Source organism: Balaenoptera physalus (assembly GCF_965194825.1).
Source record: "Balaenoptera physalus genome assembly, chromosome: 5".
Lineage (NCBI taxonomy): Eukaryota > Metazoa > Chordata > Mammalia > Artiodactyla > Balaenopteridae > Balaenoptera > Balaenoptera physalus.
In genome coordinates, this window is record NC_138884.1 from 124,466,486 (window position 1) to 124,488,195 (window position 21,710).

The following is a 21,710-nucleotide window of genomic DNA, read 5'->3' on the forward strand; positions in this document are numbered from 1 at the left end:
TTAACTATTTCCTTTCCCATATTTGGGAAGTTCTCAAGTATAGTGTCTTCAAATAGTTTCTCAGCCCCTTTCTTTTACTCTTCTTCTTCTGGGACCCCTATAATTCGAATGTTGGTGTGTTTAATGTTGTCCCACAGGTCTCTGAGACTGTCCTCAATTCTTTTTATTCTTTTTTCTTTTTCTGCTCTGTGGTAGTTATTTCCACTATTTTATCTTCCAGGTCACATATCCGTTTTTCTGCCTCAGTTATTCTGCTATTGATTCCTTCTAGAGAATTTTTAATTTCATTTATTCTGTTGTTTTTCATTGTTTGTTTGCTCTTCAGTTCTTCTAGGTCCTTGTTAAATGTTTCTTGTATTTTCTCCATTCTATTTCCAAGATTTTGGATCATCTTTACTATCATTAGTCTGAATTATTTTTCAGGTAGACTGCCTATTTCCTCTTCATTTGTGTGGTCTGGTGGGTTTTTACCTTGCTCCTTCATCTGCTGTGTGTTTCTCTGTCTTCTCACTTTGCTTCACTTTCTGTGTTTTGGGTCTCCTTTTCGCAGGCTGCAGGTTTGTAGTTCCCGTTGTTTTTCTTGTCTTCCCACCAGTGGCTAAAGTTGGTTCAGTGGGTTGTGTAGGCTTCCTGGTGGAGGCGACTAGTGCCTGTGTTCTGGTGGATGAGGCTGGATATTGTCTTTCTGGTGGACATGTCTGCGTGTGGTGTTGTGTTTTGGGGTGTCTGTGACGTTATTATGATTTTAGGCAGCCTCTCTGCTAATGGGTGGGGTTGTGTTCCTTTCTTGCTAGTTGTTTGGCATAGGGTGTCCAGCACTGTAGCTTGCTGGTTGTTGAGTGGAGCTGGGTCTTGGTGTTGAGATGGAGATCTCTGGGAGATTTTTGCCATTTGATATTACGTGTAGCTGAGAGGTCTCTGGTGGACCAGTGTCTTGAACTCGGATCTCCCACCTCAGAGGCACAGGCCTGATGCCCGGCCGGAGCACAGACGTCTGTCATCCACATGGCTCAGAATAAATGGGAGGAAAAAAAGAAATAAAGAGAGAAAATATTAATTAAAATAAAATAAAGTTATTAAAATAAAAAATAATTCTTAAAAATCAAAAAATTAAGAAAGTAATAAAAAGAATGAAAGAAGAAAGAAGAGAGCAACCAAACCAGAAAAGAAATCCACCAATGATAACAAGAGCTAAAAACTATACTAAAAAAAAAAAAAAAAAGGACAGACAAAATGACACAGAGAAGCATACACATACACATTCACAAAGAGAGAAAAAGGGAAAAAAAAAATATATATATATATCGTTGCTCACAACGTCCACTGCCTGATTTGTTGTTTATTCAGGTATTCCACAGATGCAGGGTACATCGGGTTGATTGTGGAGATTTAATTCGCTGCTCCTGAGGCTGCTGGGAGAGATTTCCCTTTCTCTTCTTTGTTCACACAGCTCCTGGGGTTCAGCTTTGGATTTGGCCCTGCCTTTGGGTGTAGGTGGCCTGAGGGCATCTGTTCTTCCCTCGGACAGGATAGGGTTAAAGGAGCAGCTGTTTAGGGGGCTCTGACTCACTCAGCCCCGGGGGAGGGAGGTGGGGCGAGCCTGCGGCGGCAGAGGACGGCGTGACATTGCAGCAGCCTGAGGCGCGTGGTGCGTTCTCCCGGGGAAGTTGTCCCTGGATCACGGGACCCTGGCAGTGGTGGGCTGCACAGGCTCCCTGGAGGGGAGGTGTGGATAGTGACCTGTGCTTGCACACAGGCTCCTTGGTGGCAGCAGCAGCAGCCTTAGCGTCTCATGCCCGTCTCTGGGGTCCGCGCTGATAGCCGCGGCTCGTGCCCGTCTCTGGAGCTCCTTTAAGCAGCGCTCTTAATCCCCTCTCCTCGGGCACCAGGAAACAAAGAGGCAAGAAAAAGTCTCTTGTCTCTTCGGCAGCCCCAGACTTTTTCCCGGACTCCCTCCCGGCTAGCTGTGGCGCACTAGCCCCTTCAGGCTGTGTTCACGCCGCCAACCCCAGTCCTCTCCCTGGGATCCAACCTCCGAAGCCCGAGCCTCAGCTCCCAGCCCCCGCCCGTCCCGATGAGTGAACAGATAAGCCTCTCAGGCTGGTGAGTGCTGGTCGGCATGGATCCTCTGTGCAGGAATCTCTCTGCTTTGCCCTCCGCACCCCTGTTGCTGCGCTCTCCTCCGTGGCTCCGAAGCTTCCCCCCTCCGCCACCCGCAGTCTCCGCCTGCGAAAGGGCTTCCTAGTGTGTGGAAACCTTTCCTCCTTCACAGCTCCCTCCCACTGGTGCAGGTCCCATCCCTATTCTTTTGTCTCTGTTTTCTTTTATCTTTTGCCCTGCCCAGGTATGTGGGGAGTTTCTTGCCTTTTGGGAGGTCTGAGGTCTTCTGCCAGCATTCAGTAGGTGTTCTGTAGGGGTTGTTCCACATGTAGATGTATTACTGATGTATTTGTGGGGAGGAAGGTGATCTCCGCCTCTTACTCTTCCGCCATCTTGAAGCTCCTGATGGTGTTGTTTTTCTTTCTTGACACCATCCTGAAAAGTTTTAGGAGTTTCTTTAAATTTCCTCTTTCCCTCCCTTCTGGATTATGTATATGAATATCATTTTATAGCTCCATCATTGTTATAAATATATACAGGAAACGTATATTTATAGGGAACACTTTTTATTTACATTAATATATTGAAAGCTTTCTGATCCAAGCAATTGTGTTTTATCAACTTATTTTCTCCTACTTATATCCATTATAGGTTTTGGAATCAATATCAGATATTGAATATCTGTTGAATTAATGATCAGCCTGAATATCCTTCTGAGAAGAAGTGTTCCATTATTAGCTGTATGAGGTAATGCTTAATTTGTTTTAAATTATGCTTTCAAGTTTTAAAGCATAGTCCTTTAACCCAGTATTTCCAGATTGGTGAGCATACCTTATAGATACCATTTATGTGTTTTTAGAAAACCCATAAATGTCTGAATATATCTGGAATTGATCAGATTATAATTTCTCCATTAAGAGAAATGGGCAAAGACTGAGTGTGGTTGCTGAAAAATAGAGTTGCATGTGTAGACTTGAATTTGCAATTTGAGAGATGTGCACCCTGAGGGCAAATTGTGGTATCTGCATTCTATGAACTTACTAAATACTTGAAACATCAATTGCATGTGTATGAAACAATTCTTAGACTTAGCTGATATGTGGCTAAACAATCAGAAGAATGGTACAGATAGTAAGTGCCATAAGAGTTCAAACACTATGGTCTGGAGGAGGTGAGAAAAATTTCACTGAAGGAAGTGGGACCTGAGAAAAGTTGTGAAAAATGCTTGGAAGCTAATGCAACATTATATGGTTCAAAGTCCTGGGATGCTGCTACCAGCCTGTGCTGGTATCACACTGTCCCTAGCCTTGGGGAGCCGTTGACTATGTATGGTCTCATTAGTCCAAGCCTTGTGGGACACCTATTTAATAAGCTTCCATACCATCAAGGGTAGTATTTTTGTACCAGATTAATAGTTCTGGTTGCTCTTCCTCCAAGAAATGGATCAATGCTATCATATGTCATATCCCTGTTTAGCACCATCATAACTAAAAATTTGATTTCAAGAGTACTCATCTTCACAGAAACTCTCATCCTTGTACCGTTCTGTCCAACCCTTAATCTGATCCTCCTACTCCCATCCTATTTCCCTTTAGAGCCCTTGTTCTTTTTTAAAAAATTTATTTATTTTTGGCTGTGTTGGGTCTTCGTTTCTGTGCGAGGGCTTTCTCTAGTTGCGGCAAGCGGGGGCCACTCTTCGTCGCGGTGCGCGGGCCTCTCACTATCGCGGCCTCTCCTGTTGCGGAGCACAGGCTCCAGACGCGCAGGCTCAGTAGTTGTGGCTCACGGGCCTAGTTGCTCCACAGCATGTGGGATCTTCCCAGACCAGGGCTTGAACCCGTGTCCCCTGAATTAGCAGGCAGATTCTCAACTGCTGCGCCACCAGGGAAGCCCCTAGAGCCCTTGTTCTTGATCAGAAAACTACCCTATATGTTCCAACTCTTCTAGGAACATTCTCTTAGATTTTCACCTTAACAAAAATTGCTTGTCCCTTTATAACTGTTAGCTTTAATGTGGCCCTCTCAAGTAAAAGCTGCTTGTTCTTTCTCACACTGACTAAATGAGGTATAAGATAATGAAATAAAAATTCAAATTTTAAGGCAAAACAAGAAAAACTTAAACATAAAATTTTTCTTTGCCCTTTGGACCTCCTCTCTCCCCTCCAGTGTGCATTGTGCAACTGCATTATGTGTTAACTAGACCGCCCAGTGGCAGAAGTACCTGCTCAACCATAAAGATCAATTTTTCTCCTTCTGCTGCCAGCCATATAACTCCTTAGAATATAACATTCCTTTCTAAATCCTGTAAGGGGTCACGATGACCCACCACTCACCTTGTACGTGCAGATATATTTGGTGAACTTTATGGATAGTGCTAATATATGATTTCCTTTAAAGATAGTGATTGGTGCAGAGCAGACTGGTCAGAAGACCTGGGGAGATACTGTGCTGCACCTAGTGGAAGTTCTTAACTTAAATACTTATGACCTTATTAATGTTACTAGCTGTATTACTTGTATTCTGCCCATTTTACAAGATTATTGTTTCTTGCATTACTAAATGTATGTTGGACCTTCAGATAAAATTAATGATGATTAAGTCACTTGAAATGATTGACCAAATATATAGTGCTATAAGATCCATCAGTCACAAAATGCCTCCCAAACATTTGTTGAAATTAAGACTGAAAAGGGAAGGGATTGTAAAATGAAGAATGTTGCCCACCATCCAGTTCTACAAGAATCAAGCCATTAGCCACTATAGTCACTGACGTATGATACACCCTGAAAGGAATTCAGGGTGAAGGTTAGAATGAGGCACTTTGTGCTCTGGGAAAACTTGCAGAACTGGCCCTCAGATAGTTAGAAATTTTTAGGAGAAAATTTTATGAACCCAGTTTCTTGCATCTTCCCATACTTAGAAAAGCACTAAAACCATGAACTAAGATGTCTGTTCCTCATGACTAGCAGCAATCTTCTACTGAGATGTGTGTTTGACTGCACACGGCCTTTTTGCCAAAATCACATACATAGCTAGCCTCCCCCCTTACCTCATCAAAACATTTCTCAGAGCTCTCTGAGAGATTGTCTCCCACGTTATAATCCTCAGGTTGGCTTGAATAAAATTTTCCATTTCTTTCTCAGATTGACTGTTGATTAATTTTTCATTGACAAGGAGGTTGGGTTGGTGTTTTCTTTGATTTTTATTTCCCCTACTAGCTCTTCATTCTTCTCCCTCCTGCAAATGCCTACTACTACTCTTGAGGTTCATGCCACCAAATTATATCCCTCTTCCATATTTTTTTGTCATTGTTGTCTATTTACCTACTTATTAAAGCCCTTTTATTTAAGAATATAGATTCCTAAATTATGTGTATTTCTTTTTGACTTCAGAACCACATAAATAAATCATCCAAAATGATGGCTTTTTGGTGCTTTGGTTTTCTCATCTTCAAATTTCTTTTTATTTCTCTTGTCCAGCCACTTTCATACTGGGTTTTTTCAGAAAATATACCACTTCTGAAATCTTGGTTTTCAATAACCCATTCACCCATAACCACTATCTACTTTTCTGGAACATTTATTCAAGTATCTCTACTGCCAAAATTTTTCAAGTACATCAAGACTGTAATCCCTACTCACATCTTTTTAGTGGTCCACTCCAAGGTTCATTCTTTTCTCCTATTCAGCCTACTTTCTGTCTTTATTCTAATTACTTTGTTGCAATTTTCTTCAATTCCTTGTGCCTCTGTTCTTCCATTTCATTTACCTTGCAAAATGCTGCCATTTGCTTTTGTGACTGAACTTCAGTTGAGAATATTTGCTTGAGAAAGATCACATGGCTCTGTGATTTAAAATATCAAACTTCCACTCAATACTATTCATTGACTCTGCCATTTTCTTCTAATGGGATCATGTTTCCACTTTGAAGATAAAACTTCCCTCTCCAAACCACCTATAACTTCTCCTTCACTGTTACTCTCAATGGATCATTGTGCTGTTTCGTTTCTTCCCCTTTTCATTTTCACCAAAACCCACGGTTACCGGATTTCCAGGCCCACCATTCTGTGCCCAGCATTCCACTGAAATCTTAGCTGGATCAACAATAACCTTCCACTGTCTACATCTTGCTCAATTTCCCATAGATGGATAATTCCTTTTTTTTCCCCCCTCACCTTTCTCCTTTGGCTTCTGCTTCACGACCTATTGATTTTCTTTAACTTAATGGTACCTTGTTTGTTTCCTCTGCTGGCTACTCCTCCTCTATTAGACCTTTAAATGGCCCAGGTTTCCTAATTCTGGGTCCTAGATCTTCTTTGTGTTTTCAACATACTTTTTCTAAGTGATCTCATCATTTGACATAGATATGAATTCAGTATTTATTCTGATGACTATCAAATGTTTATATTTATCCCTGAGCTCTTGACTTGTATTTCAAACTGCTTATCTGACATCACAATTGGATGCTTCACATACCTCTCAAGCATATCCTATTAAGAAGCAGAAACTCATGATTTTCCATTCTAAATCTCCTCCTTAAACTCCTCTCTTTCTTTGACACCTTAGCAAATAACATCAAAATCCATCTAGTTGTCTCTTCTGGAAGCAAAAGAGTAATCTGTTATTTCTTTCTTTTTCTTGTAATACCAATCTATCAGCAATTTCTGTTGATTGTATCCCCAAATTATTCTCCAAATCTGTCTACTTCTCTTCATCTCCACTTACCTATCTCAGTTCAGATCACTATACTTTTTTTTGCCTTAAATATAGCTTACTACCTTTTTTTTATGTCTATTATTGTTCCCTTCAAATCATTCCCTACAAAGAAGCAAGCATGATTTTTAATTAAATCTAATCATGCCATTCCTGTGCTTAACACTCATCAATGACTTCTAATTATACTAAGAATGTAAAGCAGACTTCTTTCCATGACCTACAGAATCACACATGCTCTGGTCCCTGCCTACTCTTCAAATCCATTGCAAGCCACTGTCCTAATAGTTCACTATGTTATTGACACTCCATTATTTTAAAAATTTAATGAGCCCATCAAGGTTTTTCCCATCCAGATTTATTTGTAATCCTTGTTGCATCAGTATGAAAATCTTTCTGTAGGATTCAATTTCAATGCCATAAAAATTGCATCTTTGTCTTCCTCATTCCTTATTGATTTCCCAGCACCTAGAATGGTGCCTGTCACACAGTAGGTGTTCAATAAGCATTTACTGAATTAAATACATGAATACATTTCATCCCTAAGGTTTTAGCTGAAATTTCCGCTCCTCAGATGGGCTTTTGCTAAATACTGTTTCTGAGGTAGCTCCTACTCCAGATTAAATTACATTTCATCCACCCCTTACCATTGTCATAGTATCCCATAACATTTTAATTTTCTTCCTAGCAGTTTTTATAATCTGCAGTTATCTTGCTTATTTATTTACTTGCTCGATTATTATCTGTGTCCTTTAGTAGAATACAAAATCAGTGAGGGCATCTTCTGGTTTGTGTATCACTGAAACGTCAGTGCCAAGCACAGTATCTGTGCACAATAAACCTGTACAAAACCCCCCAGGAAATATTATGAAACAAATTAAAAAATAAGGAAATAAACAAAAAGCAATATGAAAAGATTTCTGAGGAAAAGATGAGGGAAGATGAAGGCAGACTATGATAAACACAGTTTAGTGAAAGTAAATATAAAGAATCTGTTGTTTACCCCATTAAGATTACTTATAAAAATGCCAAATTGCACAGGTTCTTTTATTACTCATCTGGAGAGTACAATTTGTTCTTCCCCTTTAGTTTTCCTCCTTTTTCTGAGCCAATTTCTTATCCATGATAAATGTTCTCCCAACCCCTAGTCATGCTGGTTGAAATTTTGTTTTCCAGTCTTTGATGTGGAAAATTTTCAGTGGCTTTGGAAATTTAAATAGATTAGTCAGACTTTTTTTTTTTTCCTCTCTGCTAAACCAGGAATATATTCCTCCTCCGATAGGATTTTATCTAGATGTTTAGTAATCCTGCCTTTTATGCATGCCTGAACTTAACTCATAGCTGTCCCTATGCTGTTTTATGGTTGTCTATCTTTTCTACAAAAAAATATTGTCTACCATCGTTTTGAGTTTTTAATTGAAGATACCCATTCATTGAAAAGTACACAAAATATGAATATAGAGATCAATGATTAGCCACCTTTCAGATCAAGAAATTAAAAATTACCAGCACCACAAAAGACCTATTTTTAATGCACTCCCAATTTCTATCATTTCCCTCCTCCACTATAGTTTGGTTTGATTTAAAATTCACACAAATAGAATCGTAAAGTATGTATTTTTTTTATGCCTGGCGTCTTTCTTGCAACATTATGTCTCAAAGATTCATTCATGTTGTTATGAGTAGCAGTATTTCATTCTTTGTCATTGCTGTTTTTTGTTACACTGGACAAGGTTATCACAATTTATCTATCCATTTCATTATTGATGGCAATTTGGGTTGTTTCCAGTTTTTGGCTCTTATGAATAATGCTGAAAATTCTTCTACATGCCTCTTGAGATACATGTGCAAGCATTTCTTTGGGGAAAGTCCTGCTAATGGAATTGCTGTCTTATAGGGTATGTATATGTTCAGTTTTAGAAGATACTGCTTAATAGATTTCCAAATTCTTTGTATTGATTTAACATTAACCAACAGAATATGAGAATTCCATTGTTTCATGTTCTTGCATCTCTTGATACAGAAAGTCCTTTTGATTTTAGCCATTCTAGTGGGTATGCAGTAGTATTTTATTGTGCTATAATTTTCTGAGTGACTAGTTCTGTTCCACACTTTTTCATAGATTTATTGGTCATTTGGATATGTCTCTTGCCCATTTTTCTTTTGGGTTGTGTGTTTTTTCCTTATTGATTTTTGTATGTATGTTTTATTTATCCTGAATATAAGCCCCTTCTCAGTCATATGTGTAGCAATATTTTGCTCATTTTTTTGACTTGTTTTTTTAACTTTCTTAATGCCATCTTTTGATGAACACAATTGCTACATATTAAAGTGGTTTAAATGATCATACCTCCCCCTTATTGTTAGAACTTTTTGCTTCTTTTGTAAGAAATGAGCTACCTAACTCAAGGTTGTGAATACATGATTTTGTATTATCTTATCAAACTGTATTGCTCTCCTTTTCATATCTAGCTCTACTTTCTATCTGGAATTGTCTTTGTATGTGAGATATGGGTAACATTCATTTTTTTCCTTGTGGGTATACAATTAAACCAACACCATTTATGGTAAAGCCCATCCTTTATTCACTGTGTTTTAGGGCTACTTTGCCATAAATCAAGTGAGTATACTTATGGACTCTCTGTTCCATTATACTGGTCTATTTTTCTATCCTTATGCCAACAAAACACTGCCTTATTATTGCAGCTTTATAATGTCTTGATTTCAGTAAAACAAATCCCACCTTATTTTCCTTCAAGAGTGCTTTTGCTATTCTTTTTTCTTTTTTTATAAAGACTATATTTTTTTAGAGCAGTTTTAGGTTTACAATAAAATTGAGAGGAAAATACTAAGATTTTTCATATATTCCCTGCCTCCACACATGCATAGCCTCTCCCATTATCAACATCACTCACCAGAGAGGTAAATTTTTTACTAAGAAGGAACTTACAGTGACTCATCATAATCATCCAAAGTCCATCGTTTACCTTAGGGTTCAATTTTGGTGTTGTACATTCCATGGATTTGGGCAAATGCATAATGACATATATTTATCATTATAATGTCATACAAAGTATTTTCACTGCCTTAAAAATTCTCCGTGTTCTGCTTATTCACCTCTTCTTTCCCTTTTCCACCTTTGGCAACAACTGATCTTTTTATTGTCTCCACAGTTTTGCTTTTCAAGAATGTAATATCGTTGAAATCATACAGTACGTAGCTTTCTCAGATTGGCTCCTTTCACTTAGTAATATGCATTTAACATTCTTCCATGGTTTTTCATAGCTTGGCAGCTTATTACTTTTTAACACTGAACAGTATTCTATTATCTGAATATACTACAGTTTATTCACTCACCTACTGAAGGGCAATCTTGGTTGCTTTCAAGTTTTGTCAATTGTGAATAAAGCTGCTATAAACATCCATGTGCAAGTTTTGGTGTTTTTCACTCCTTTCAGTAAATACCAAGGAGAATGATCACTGGATTGTATGAAAAGAGTATGTTTAGTTTTGTAAGAAACTGTCAAACTGTCTTCCAAAATGGGTGCACCATTTTGCAATCCCACCAGCAATGCATGGAGAGAGTTCCTGTTGTTCTGCATCCTCACCAGCATTTGGTGTTGTCTGTGTTTTGGATTTTGGCCATTTTAATTGATGTATAGTGATATCTTATCACTGTTTTAATTTGCATTTTCCTAATGACATGTGATGTGGACCATCTTTTCATATGCTTCTTTGCCATCTGTATATCTTCCTTGATGAGGTGACTGTTAAGATCTTTGGCCCATTTTTTACTTGGGCTGTTTGACCTTTGGCTGTTCTTAGCCCTTTGTGTTTTCTTATAAATTTTAGAATCAGTTTGTCTAGCTCCACAAAAAAACAAAAACAAAGAACCTGTTGAGATTCTGACTGGGATTGCATTGACTTTATAAATCAATTTGGGGAAGTTAACTTCTTTATAACATTGACTCCTCTAATATATAATCACAACATTTCTTTTCATTTTTGTAGCTCTTTTAAAATTTACATATAAGATTTATAATTTTCTATGTGGAAATGTTGCCCATATTTTGTACATTTATTTTGAGTATTGATATTATTTGATGCTATGTAAAGAGCATCTTTCCATATTTTTAAAAAATTATGTGGTTGTTTCTATTTAAAAGTAAATACAACTATTTCCTGATGGCTAAAACATCTCTTTTTGAAAATATAATGGTAGGCAACTGAGGGACTATGTAGAGAATAAAGGTAATGCTGAATATTTAAAGGTAAAATTCACATAGTTTTTGATGTTACTTGTGAATCATTCATTCATTCATTCATTCAAACCTTGATGAATACCTTCCATTTACCAGATACCATGAGATTCATGAGGGACATAAAATGGTCCCAAATACAATGTAACAATTCTGTAAAAGAGGCATGTATAGTACTGTATACATGCCTCTTTTACAGAATATATATATTTTATATGTATATTTATATATACGTATATATAAATATATATTTTATATTTTATATATATTTGATGTTATCTCTCTCTATTTATATATTCTCTCTCTACATATATACACATTATGACATATATATATAAATTTTCTTTTTTCATGTGTATCATCTAATTTAATCCCTTTGACAGTCTTGTGAATTTAGTTTTATTAATTCTTGTGGTTGGAATGGAAACTCATACAGGATAGATAATCTCTCCTTAGGTCCCACAAGTTATAATTATGGGGCTGGTACTCAAACTCAGGTCCTGGTCTCTGAGGGAGGAGCCCATTCCCGTGTATTATAAACTTTCCCTGGCACTGAAGTCCCACCAGTCTATAAGATGCAGGGTTCCCAGGGGAAACATTCTGATAAATAGAGGTCAATGATGAGATCAGCATGCATTCCCCTGAAATGTAAACTCCATGAGAGCATGTGCATAGTAGATGACATGGCAAGGGAATGGCCTGCACAAATGAAATGATTACAGGCATCTCTTTGATCTTTAATGGTAAGTTTAGTTTTCTAAGTTATTTTTCTCCAGTTTCCAAGCTAGGATCTGAGTCACACCACAATAAAGCAGTTGAAAGCACATTTTAGCTCCGACTTAAAGATCCTGAAAATAATCATAACAATTTTGAAAGCAAAAAGTGAATCATTTTTAGATATCACTTTATTCAAGTCATTTGCTGTAACTCCTTGTCATATATAATTCACTGGCTCATCAATTCACCTTCTGACCCTCAATAAATTTGAGAAACTTATAAAAATGTGTAATTCTCATTTGAAATGTGTATTGGACTGTATCCTCATGCCTATATCACTAGTACTTTGTCAAAACCTTGGGGATGTGAGTTATCTGTTTCAAATCAATGGAGTAATTTTAGATATAATTTACTTAATTTCTTCTGTTAGTTACATATAACATGACAACAGTAATTGTAAATTTAATTCAGAATTTTAATTTAATTTACAAATGTGTTATAGAATCATAGAAATGGAATATTTTTCATATGTAAGTATGAATTTTCTAGGTTTTCTATTCTGTTTTAGAGAGCTGTTTATTTCTGCTCCAGTGATACAAAACTACCCTAATCATTATAACTTTCTGCATTTTTAAGAACCGAGGTAAAATTAACATAACATAAAATTAATAATTTTAGGATATACAAATTAGCCACATTTAGTACATTCACTATATTGTGTAATCACAATCTCTATCTAACTCCAAAACATTTTCATCACTCCAAAAGAAAATCCCATACCCATTAATAGGTCAGTCCCCAAGCCCCCTATCTCCAGACCCTGAAACAATCAATTTGCTTTCTGCCTCTATGGATTTACCTATTCTGTATATGTCATATACATGGAGTCATACAATAGGTGACCTTTGTGTCTGGCTTCTTTCATTTAACACATTGTTTTCAAGGTTCATCCATATTTGTAGCATGTGTCAATACTTCATTCCTTACTTTTTTTTTTTTTTTTTTAATAAATTTATTTATTTATTTTTAGCTGTGTTGGGTCTTCGTTTCTGTGCGAGTGCTTTCTCTAGTTGCGGCGAGTGGGGGCCACTCTTCATCGCGGTGCGCGGGCCTCTCATTATCGCGGCCTCTCTTGTTGCGGAGCACAGGCTCCAGACGCGCAGGCTCAGTAGTTGTGGCTCACGGGCCCAGTTGCTCCGCAGCATGTGGGATCCTCCCAGACCAGGGCTCGAACCCGTGTCCCCTGCACTGGCAGGCAGATTCTCAACCACTGCGCCACCAGGGAAGCCCTTCATTCCTTCTTATGGCTGAATAATATTCACTGTATGGCTGTACCACGTTTGTTTATTCATTCATCAGTTGATGAACACTTGGATTGTTTCCACCATTTGGCTACTGTGAGGTGCTGCGATGAATAAAATATTCTTTAAAGGTTACTTATTTTTTCTCTCTCACCCACTGCACCATTACCAACACTGGTCATATATTCACAGTATGAGTCTGATGATGGTACCTCATAAAAGAAGCTATTCCAATATTAGTCAGCAGTAATTGTTGGATAATTTCTATATCTAGCCAAAAATTTGTGTTATCTAATTCCATTAAAATCACTTTAAAATGTATATGCTTATAAATCACTCAAAGGAGAAACTGAAAAAACATGCTTAGGATGATGCTTAGAAGAAACTGAAAAAAACATGCTTAGCTGCATATGATCATATTTTTAAAAAACAATCAATTTTAAAAAAAACAATCCATTTATCTAATATTTTTTAATTAATTAAAAAATGCTTTAACTCTTTTTTACTTTAATGGGAAATCCTTAATTTATTCAGCTCTATGAACCTTGATTTCATTCACTTGGTAATTCCTAGAAATTTCTCCTCCTCAGACTATTCCCTGCATTCACAGGGATTTTTTTATTTTTGATATTTTGCAAGAATTTTTGAAAGCTATCTTTTTACTTAGAGCTGAAAATTCTGAAGTATTCCCTTGAGGATTCAAATTTTGTTTGTGTGGAGAAAGAGGAGACCAGGAGGAAAGAACCAATTCCAATAGTATTGCAGAAAGGCTACTGTTTAATGCTCCTCTCCTCTAAAAATAAACGCAAACCCCAAAACTACCAATTTTTTTTGCACTTTAACCTTGAATGCATCACATCCTATCAGTCACTTACTGACATTATTTGTCATCCTAGAACATTTCATAATATCACTTATGTCTGAGCCACTTCCACTAATAAGGGTTTTAGATGGACATGGATATGTAATAAATCGAAGTTTTACTCTCAGGTGAATTTACATTTTCTTGGCTATAGATAAGCAGTAACTGAAGTGAAAAGCTGTCTCTTCTTACCCCCTTTGGATGTAATGCCCCTGCAAATGTCTCTTTGCCACCTCTGTGCTATTGATGGTGTCATTAGCTCAGTCTCAATATGGACAAAGCATTTTATACATGGAACAGAAATGCTTTTATACTGCTAGATGAGTTTTCTGGGATTTCAAACACTGCCAGTTTTATTAAAGATGGATGCCTACACAGTGTAGGGACATTAATTGAAGTTTATTCAAAGCACCCATTGTGAGAAACTTGGTTTTTAAAAAATACCTTTATTTTCTTTTACTAGACTTCATTACGAAGGTTTCTTGCTTTATCTTCATTACTTTTCTAGGCTTGTCTATATTTGCACTTTGGCCAAAGCAAAAGATGAGTTCCAAGTTGTAAGCAAACATCCAATAGGCAGGACAAAAATTACTTGCAAGGTAGCCTTCTGGAAAACAGTCCTTCTATTACAGACTGTTTGTGTACCCCAAACTCATGTTGAAACCCTACCCTCCCTCCTCATGTCATGGTATTAGGAGGTAAGGCTATTGGGAGGCAATTAGGGTTAGATGAGGACATGAGGATAGAGCCCTCATGAATGGGATTAGCACACTTACAAGAGTCACGAAAGAGCTTGCTTCCCTTCTCTGCTCTCTACCATGTGAGAATGCAAGGAGAAGTTGGCTGTCAACAACCCAGAAGATGGCTCTCACCAGAACCTGACCATGCTGGCTCCCTGATCTCAGACTCTCAGCCTCCAGAACTGCAAGAAATAAACTTCTGTTGTTTATAAGCCACCCAGCGTATAGTGCATTTGTCATAGCAGCCGGAATGGACTAAGACTTTGCTTTCCACTTAGAGTCTCTTATTCTATGACTGTTGTTGCTAAAACCAAAAGAATGTTCTTAATAAGCCATTCAGTGCATTTAAAGGGCAGTGTTATTTATCTATTTCTTCTCATGTTTGAAATTGTCTTATGTCTTCTTTGGTCAACATAAATCAGGTTAGTGTTCTGTGGCCTGGGTGTAGACATGATACACACCTCCTGTGGTACACACAGGATAAGGGTCTGTACATGATGCAGGGTTCTAGAAAGGGATAAGTCACTATGGATGAGTCCCTTCCATCCTCAGGCTACAGATGTAAAATGAGATGAAGTGACTTGCCTGAGGTCAGGAGTATACCCAAAGTCAATACTGGCAGAACAGAGTATCTACAGATCCCAAAGTAATGTTTTTTCACACAGTATTTTTGATGTAAAGCTGTAAAGAATTGTACAGGGGATGGCAGGGGCAGATGACATCTGTCTTGATATGATTCTCCACTTATATGGCAGTTGACTCCACCAAGAAATAAAGAGTGGTACTTGTTTTCCTATTAAAAATTCCGTAAACTGCAACTTTTTAAATAGTCTAGTTTTTTCTTATAATCAAGTTCCTCTGTCTAATAATTGTAGAAAAGAAAGGTGAAGATGTACAGTAACTTTTATAAAATAAGCAGTGATAACCATTTGATAAATGTATTTTGGATTTCATTTAAGCATTACTCCATTAGATAGTATATAACAACAAGAAGAGTAGAATAAACCATCTAGGTTGAAAACTGTAGGAGAAAGAGACTTAGTTGGAAGCTTGTACATTAAATGAAAATATTGTACTAGAAAAGTTTGATTTTTGCATGCATGGTGGCAGGCAATTAATTTCTTGGCTGTGTTAACTCATGTTTTTTAATTCAAAGCTAAATATCTCATATTTGAAAGAATGCTTAAAAATGTAACTTATAGATAAGCCTATTTAGAATACAGTAAACTGAGGGCATCGGGTAAGTAGAGTTATGAAAAAAATCTATGCTTGTAAACACCATGACTTCTTTCCCTGCTCTCAACTCTCTTCCTACCCCTAATGCATCTCTTAGGGGACTTCTTTTTCAAGCAATCATTTAATGAGGGGTTACTATGTGCCAGGTATTATACTAGGTGATTTACACAGATTATTACGTTTAATTCTCAAAACAACCCTGTGAGTGAAGGTTAACTGCAACTGCTGTGAAACCTTTTTTGATGTGGAACCCACTCTGAATTGACAACTCAAACCTGGCATATTTTGTTCCAGAATCCAAAAAGACCCACCAAGCATTGTGTCTCTTTCTTTGTGGTAAGTGAAAGGGTATAGCAAGTTTCTCTCACTTTCTAAGTGATATCCTGACATTTCCTAGACATGACATCTGAAACTCCTCTAGTTTATCTTCCACCCTCTGATGTGCGTGGGTCTTATTAAGGCATCTAGGGTTCTTCATTCCTGATCCTAAGCTGCATTTACTATAACACTGTCAATATAATAAACAATCCAGCATGACATTCTATGGCATATAAAGACTATAGGGACTCTATGATGAGAGAGGGCCTGAGGCAAAATGGTAAAGATACACTTTGTCTCGGAGAAGCTAACTACTTCTGATTATCTTTTTAGATTTTTTAAAAATGAGCTAAGCCAATAGTTGTATACTAGTACTGGGGACTGTAGCGATTTTTCCTTATATGGAGCTGCAGATTAAGTTTGTGATAAGGCTCAGTCACTTTCCAAGACTTATCAAGCTTTGCACCAGCCAAACAGGCTATTGAAATGGACATATGGTATGAATCAATTCTCCTGCATTTAGAACATCTTTTGTTATGGACTTAATGTTTTCAGTTTACCCAGGCAGTGGTATCACTTTTAGAATTGCTGTATTTTGAGGAGGGTGGGGAAGAAAGGGTGAGGGGAGGGGAAGTTTACTGAAAGCAGAGAGAATATCTATATGGAGAGGGCCACTGGACAGAAGCTGTGACATTCAGAGGAGATGGAGCCAACTCCCGGCCTCCAGCAAGGAGGGACCTAGGAAAAAACACAAATGCCCAGAACTCATCCTTCTCTACCCTCTCAAATGTCCTGATGCCTCCTATTGGCCAAACCAACCAGAAGCCAGAGGGGGCTGCAGCTATCAGTGCGTGCCACAGAGATCAGCCTCTGGGAGAACAAGCAGAATAAATAAGGATGAGAGTATGATGGGTGGGAATACTGATTACTGAAAATAGCCAAAATACAGGCCTTTCACAATTTAAGTACATTGCTGCTAGTTGTGAGAGGGAAATGAACAAGGCTGTAAAATTATGAAGTTTACAGCATCTTACACATTTCTTTCAAGCATGAATCTTGGTCTACATTTTACTGACTCTGTTCTTGCATGTCACTGGAAGCTCAGTTGAACTTCTGTGCCCAGTTCTGAATTCCTGTACTTGGGATCACCCCTTCCATCCTTCTTTGTTTAAAGCTGGTCATTTGAACCACTTCCTACAGAACGGCTACATTTTCAAGCATCTAGATCTGAAGATGCAAAATAAGTAAATAAAATAAAACAAAATAAAAATGCTTTGATTTCCAGGATCTTATTGGCTGATAAACATCATTCCACCGAAGCTCTTCTCCATTAAAAATCTGCTCATATCTGTGTCTTTTCTCTCAGGGACTGACTAGGGATTATTTCTGTTCTCTCCTTTGGTTGGATGAAAACATTTGGGGATGACACTTGCAAGTACCTTATGCCTCTCCTAGCTATTTCTTTTTTTTTTTTTTTTTTTTTTTAATTTATTATTTACTTATTATGTTTATTTTTGGCTGTGTTGGGTCTTCGTTTCTGTGTGAGGGCCTTCTCCAGTTGCGGCGAGTGGGGGCCACTCTTCATCACGGTGCGCGGGTCTCTCACTATCGCGGCCTCTCTTGTTGCGGAGCACAGGCTCCAGACGCTCAGGCTCAGTAGTTGTGGCTCATGGGCCCAGTTGCTCCGCGGCATGTGGGATCTTCCCAGACCAGGGCTCGAACCCGTGTCCCCTGCATTGGCAGGCAGACTCTCAACCACTGCGCCACCAGGGAAGCCCCCTAGCTATTTCTTAAAATAACTATATTTGCTTGTTATTATTTTCTGTGTCATGTAATCAAATATTTACCTTCTCCATAGCAGCAATAACTGTTCTTAAAGCCATTTACTTGCTTCCACAATAGAGTTCTTTTGACTAATTCTTTTTTTTTAATGTCCAAAAATGTGTGTTTTACATCACATGTTGGAGGGAGCTGGTGCCAACCAAGTGGCTGTGGAATGGAGAAGTTTTTGTTCTGTTTTGTTCAATCTTGTGTTTCTGGGTGGGGTTTTGAGCTAATAGGTTGTGAAATACCAAAATCATATATGTGGAATCTAATGTACAATTATTTCTAAATCATAAACAAGCTGTAAGTAGTAAATTGAGATTCCAAGTATTTTAAGACACAACAAAGCAATACCTCTTTAATTTTCCACTTCAAAGAAAGCCCCTCACCAATCAAATGTTGTTTGCCTCACATTGAATTCTAAATAATGCAGGGGAATTGACATTCCAGAAGAAAGATACTCCTAAGACTGACAAGAATCCTCATTCCTTTCTGAATTTATATAGGCTAGAGTTTGAGTTTAACAACTATATGAAAATTTAAAGGGAATAATTTAAAACTTAGAACATGTATTTTCTCTTACATTGGTTAAGGGACTTTGGACTACAAAAAGAAAAAGAAAAAAAAATGAAATCACCCATGATAAAACATCTGGTTGAGTTTTGCTGTTTCTTTATATTTTAAGCGTTCCAGCTTTCCTTATTTGAATGAATAATATTTAAGTGGGATAATTGTTACTGTTCATAACGCTCATCTTTCGAAAGAGAACATTGCATTGTTTGTGGAACCTTAGTACTGTGGGAAATTATTGTTTTTCATTCAATTTACTTGCTCAAACTTTTTGGTGAACATTGCATACCCTAGCAGAAATGGTGTGGTTTAGAAAGTAGATATTCTAGCTCTCAGTGACTCAAACTCTCTACTCAACCAAACCCAGGGTGAAAATGTCTGTTGGAACACAGAACTCCTTGTCCAGTAAGTGCACCCCTTAAAGAAAGGAATTTGGGCAGAGTCTGGTAGAAGCATAAATAAAACACAGAGTTTAGTTATATCAGGATGGGCTCCCACAGGAATTAAGTGCTTGCTTATCCCCCAGGGGAAACTACAACTATTAAAGACAAAATTTAGGGCTGTTTTTAAGTGACGAAGAATATTCTTGTTTGATTTTATTACATGCAGATTTTGCTTTTACAAAATGTGGAACAGATGGAAAAATTCAATTTCCATCATAGCAGTTTTTGCATATCTATTCCATATGAAAGATAAAGATGATGAATATAACTTCCAAATTACCATTAATTTATGTGTTCAGCTGGTGTATTATTCCTTAGATAATGGAGCATTTTTAAAGAATTTTTATTATGGCAAATTTTAATTGTATAAAAAGTAAGAGAATAGTATAATGAAATCCCATTACTCATCATCAAGCTTTAAAAATCTTGAGCACAGAATTAGTATTTTCTATCATAGTTTCAGAAAATTTGAGAATTATAAAGTCTACAAGACATCAGCCCAATATTATGACAGTATTTTGCAGATGTGGTGGTTGAGAGCTAAAGAAGTCGAGCGAGAGCCATGTAAGGAGCCTAGGTCCATTCCTGGAAAGTGGTAGGTCACCACTACTATTGGTAGTAGAGAAACTTCAGCTTTGGTGAAAAATCTTTATCGGAAGTAGAAGAGCTTAGGGAAATGGTTGAGAAACACGGATGTCTAAACCCCCAAAAGAAGGTGGGAACATTACCAATTAGAACCACCAGCTCTCAGAGGGGCAATCTGAAGTGGACAGTGTGCAGCCAAATCCCCAAATCCAACAGTTCTGTAAGCGGGGTGTCCCCAGCAGGCTGACACTCAGGACTGGAAGACTGCTCTGGTGTGTCCTAGGAGCCAACTACTCTGTGGTAGAATTATGGGTAGAGAAGAGCTGACGCAGTGAGTGACAGATACTGAGGGGGATTATGCAGCCAATTACAGGGGGGAAAGAAAAGAGAGGCAGAAGCTAAGATCAGAATCAGAGATCAATTTTTATTTCCCTCCCACGTGTTTTTTTTTTTTTTAACATCTTTATTGGAGCATAATTGCTTTACAATGGTGTGTTAGTTTCTGCTTTATAACAAAGTGAATCAGCTATACATATACATATATCCCCATATCTCCTCCCTCTTGAGCCACGTGTTTTTTAAAAATGCTAACTAAAAGAATTTTGGACTTTGATGATTACCTCTTCGTTTATGCATGAATTCTTTATGCAAGTGTCAAGTGGTGGTGCAACTTCTTGTAATTTAGAAACATCTGGAAGCCAGTACTCGTGCTTGTGTAGAATCTTCACTGAGATTTTTTTTCCAGGACAAGGCCTAAGGTTCCAATAAACAGGGCTTGCCTGAAACTCTGACATGCACGTGCCTACTTTTAATCAAGTGTACTAGAATCGTTTATCCACCGACTTCCTTTGAAGATAAAATGAGACAATAAAGTTTTATGTTTCTGTTATAGAAACTCCCAGTCTTTTAAAATATTACTTTTCTCTCCATTTTTTTTCTCTGAAAGTACTAATTAGGTAATAATCTCTTTGGCATGTCTTCAAATTGTCTTCTTCAAATTATAAAAAATGGATCACTTTTGGCCATTTTCTAATTTCACAAATGAAAAACATAATATTTTTAAAATAATATTACCCTATAAAGCACAATATCTTAAAATCTGGCCAAATATTTTGCTTATTTCTTCTATTTTAACACGTGTGTTTTATAAAATCTCAAATCCTGTTGTAGTCCCTGGGTGTACATAAAGAATGCTGAATTTAGGCTACTATTTGGTCAATTGGTAGGAAACATCCTTCTATTAATACAGTTTGTTGTTTTAGAAATTCAAACAAGCATGTAAGCAATATCTCATTCAAAACTGAGTCTTTCGCAGTTTAGGAGTAATTTAAATCAGACAACAGAATTTTTATGAGAATCAAAGTGTCTAAAGTGAGACTGGAACACTTACCAAAGAAAAGAAGTTTGGTTTTTTTTCTTTCTATAGTTCAATATTTCAAAAAATATGTGAAGCAATCATCAATCATTAGCATATTTTTTTCTGGCATAGTTTTTCTGATTAGTCCAGTGTAATTGAAGAGTAACCTTAGGGAATAGCTCACAAGGTGTTAAATTTGATTGGAGAAGAGCAACACATGGATCAGGGGACATGGATTCTGTCAGTGTGGTTTAGCCGTACATTGCTCGGTGGCATCTGATGGGGCAGCCACGGAGAAACACAAGTGGGTTGCGGATAGTAAGGGAAGGTCAAAGACAGGAAGTACATGTATGGTGCACAGATAGACTTCACTTAATTTGCATTTGTGCCTTTGGCTGATTTCATTAGGATAGTAACATTTCCATGTTTTCCTCTGTTCCTTGATTTGCTATTCAACAACGCTTATAATCAAGACTTTGGTTCTAATGCCTGTCTAAACCTATTCTCTAAGTTTAAGTACTTTGTCATTTGTCCTTACCTTAGAGTAACTGACAAACTATACATTGTCACACTTAAAATCTTGGCTTTGTATTCTTTTGATCGAATATACCCACTTTTCTTACTCAACCTCATACCAAGACTGAATTAAAATTTTTTAAAAAGATTTCTTTTGGCTACTGAACGATT

The 21,710-nt window shown here is 37.4% G+C and overlaps 1 long non-coding RNA gene across 1 annotated transcript in view; it reads left to right on the forward strand.

Moving 5' to 3' along the window:
* The first annotated feature begins 1,590 nt into the window (after positions 1–1,590).
* Positions 1,591–21,710, forward strand: part of LOC309661375 — a 121,670-nt gene continuing 101,550 nt past the window's right edge. The window contains exons 1-2 of the long non-coding RNA XR_014263994.1: positions 1,591–2,103; positions 2,752–2,847. This is a non-coding gene — a long non-coding RNA (uncharacterized lncRNA). The remainder of the gene's footprint in view (positions 2,104–2,751; positions 2,848–21,710) is intronic.